Raw genomic sequence first — 3,320 nt, 5'->3', positions numbered from 1 at the left:
GGCATGACGATGGCCTGACTTTGTCTGCAAAATGATTAGCGGATGCTCGGTGATCACCACCAATATGTGATTTTATATATAGTCGTACATACGCGCGTAAACCGGCCAGGCCTGCATTCCTCCATGATTCCCTCCGTAGCCATGTGAGCTTGTAGTCCTAAACACGTCATACGCGTAGTCATCTCCTCGGCTGCAATGGCAACTTGCGCCGGCTCGTCGTTCTCACCTCATTTTGGCTGTTGGCCTGCCTATAAATTCTCCAGCCTCCAGTAAGAAGGTTCACAGACAACCAATATGGCTGGCGTCTCCACCCAAGGGTGGACACGGTCCGGGCCGGTCCGGTCCCGGTCCGAGCCGTCGATTGGACCGGCCGCCGGCGGTCCGGTCCGGACCGGACCGAGCAGTGCAGCGGTCCTGATTTCAGGGACCGGACTGGCGGACGTGAAGCTCGGTGCGGACCGGCGGTCCTCACGATCCCGGCGACGTCCAGTCACTGACACGTGGGCTCAGGATGTCCGACAGGTGGTCGGAGAAGCAGCAACGTGGCCGGAGTCGGAGAAGACGTACTTGATGGCGGCGCGGCGGTGCGAGGGAGAGGAGAGAGAGAGAGAGAGAGAGAGAGAGAGAGAGAGAGAGAGAGAGGGAGCGGCACGGCCGCGTGGGGGAGAGGGGGAGCAGCCGCGCGAGGGAGCGGCGGCGCGAGGCGGAGGCTCGGCAGCGCGAGGCGAAGGCGCGGTGGCGCTGGGGAGAGGAAGGCGAGGGAGAGGGGGCGGCGCGACTGGTAGCCTTGAGCGTCCGCAAGTATATTTTTAGCAGGTTTTTTCCGTTGCATGCAAATAATTTAGCGCATGCATGGGCCCACGATTTTCCTTGTATGGACCTTGCCGTGATTGGTGGATTAATTCTGACGTGAAGTTAGTCGTGGGATGACACCATGATTGTCGGATCGAATCATTTTTGTTTCTCTCGTTCCTTCTATTTTCTGCATGTTCGTCTGAATAAGAGGAAACTGCGTCATGGGATGGCGTCTGAATAATAGGAAACTGCGTCATAAGAGGAAACTGATTTCTCACGTTAGTGGCAACTAAAAGGAACGAAGCGAGGAATTGTCGTGGAAAGCGCCTAAATTATCGGATCGAATCATGTTTATCTCGTTCTCTCTATTTTCTGTCGACTGATTAAAAAGAAAACAGAACGGTAGGGCGTGACTGCCTCTTGCTCCTGTGTGACTCTCAGATAATCACGGGTGTGATGGCGTCTTCTTTCTATTTTCTGTTCTCTTCTACTCCTTCTGTAAACTAATATAAGAGCGTTTAGATCACTGAAATAGTGATCTAAACACTCTTATATTAATTTACGGAGGGAGTACATCACTGGCGACACGAGTTTTCTTTTTTGTTCGACTGAATAAACGGAAACAAATCAAGGAGGGCCGCGCCCACAAGCGGGAGAAGGACGGCGGGGCGTGGTCGTGGTCACTCAGCGCGCGGATCTCACCGGCCAGAGCGTGGTGGCCGCGATGACGAGGAACGGCCTGCAGCGCGCTTCGGTCCGCTCGGTCGGCTCGGTCAAAGACCGGACCGGTCTGACAAAATTTCGGGCCTAAATTGTGTAACCGGACCGGCTAATTTCTTCAACAGGTCAGGATCGAACGGTCCGGTCTCAAACGGGCCACGAGCGGGCCGAAAAGCCCGCTCGCTCCGTCCAGGCTGGTCCACCAATGACATTGCCCTTGTGCTTGTGGCACTCCTCTCCGTGCTCGTCACGTCCGTCCGTTCTGTGGCCAACTACGACACCTCCGCCGCCAGATCCTACAACTCCGGCTGGCTGCCCGCCAAGGCCACCTGGTACGGAGCGCCCACCGGCGCCGGACCCAACGACAACGGTACGACCATATATATATACACACATTTGCATGCATCACATACGTAGTGCCAACTTACATAGTAATAATGCTGATCTACGGATGGATTTGCAGGCGGTGCTTGCGGCTTCAAGAACGTGAACCAGTACCCATTCTCCTCCATGACGTCCTGCGGCAACGAGCCTCTGTTCGACGGTGGCGCAGGCTGCGGCAGCTGCTATGAGGTACGTACTACTGCATTACTTATCTGACACCCGACAGTGTCAGTTAAATTAGTTGGTCAAATCAACCTACCACGTGCATGCAAAGTATGCATCGTTGACCTGTACGTGTTTCATCCAGATCCGATGTGTCGCCGCCAACAACCCTTCCTGCTCCGGCTAGCCGAGGAGGGTGGTCATCACCGACATGAACTACTACCCCGTGGCCAGGTACCACTTCGACCTCAGTGGCACGGCGTTCGGGGCCATGGCCAAGAACGGCCTCAACGACAAGCTCCGCCACGCCGGCATCATCGACACGCAGTGCAGTTCAGGAGGGTGCGCTGCAACTTCCCGGGCATGAAGGTCACCTTCCACGTCCAGCGTGGCTCCAACCCTAACTACCTCGCGGTGCTCGTGGAGTACGCCGACGTGGATGGGACCGTGGTGCGGATGGAGCTGATGCAGACCAGGAACGGCCGCCCCACGGGGTTCTGGGAGCCGATGCGGCGCTCCTGGGGATCCATCTGGCGGATGGACACCAGCCGCCCGCTGCAGGGGGCCTTCTCCATGCGCATCACCAGCGACTCCGGCAAGACGCTGGTGGCCAACAATGTCATCCCGGCCTACTGGCGGCCGGACAAAGCCTACGGGTCCAACGTCCAGTTCTATTGATTTTGGCTCAATTAATTAGGTGCTTCTCCGATGGATTCCGGTCGAATTGGTGCTCCCGGATTTCTCTTCTCACCAAACGCTACCTATTGTTCATTGTGAGTGATAAGAACTTGTATAATGCAAAGTCTTTAGCAAGGTATATTTGTAAAAAAGGAACCGGTAATTTCTTAAGTATCAGTGTTTATTTGTATTCTAGCACATAAGCTTACTTAGACACCACTGTTATCCGAAAAAGAATCGGGGCTTAAGGAAAACCAGTTTGTATTTGCAAGCTCCTCTACATGGTCCAGATATTGCTAGCTAACTGGATGATCAACATTGTCTGGCCAATGCATGTTGCCGGGCTCTTTTCTAGCTCACTACCCCGTGGATTAGAGCTGCGCAAGACCGAGTAGTGTGTCGGTTTTCTACCTTTGTTTCTATTTTTTTCTCTTTTTGTTTTTTATTTATTTTTATTTCTTTTCTAAAATTACATGGATACTATTTTTAAATCCTTATTTATGAAAATAACACACACATTTTATGCATTCAATTAAACATGGCGAAAACAATTTAATTATGTCTTTTTGCATAGAACACCA

The 3,320-nt window shown here is 53.1% G+C and overlaps 1 pseudogene; it reads left to right on the top strand.

Annotated features, from left to right (window-relative positions):
* The first annotated feature begins 1,519 nt into the window (after positions 1–1,519).
* LOC123176864 (expansin-B6-like) lies at positions 1,520–2,931 on the top strand (annotated as a pseudogene).
* Positions 2,932–3,320: the final 389 nt, after the last annotated feature.

Source organism: Triticum aestivum, unplaced genomic scaffold (assembly GCF_018294505.1).
Source record: "Triticum aestivum cultivar Chinese Spring unplaced genomic scaffold, IWGSC CS RefSeq v2.1 scaffold145087, whole genome shotgun sequence".
NCBI lineage: Eukaryota > Viridiplantae > Streptophyta > Magnoliopsida > Poales > Poaceae > Triticum > Triticum aestivum.
This window is presented reverse-complemented; position numbering and strand designations above follow the sequence as displayed.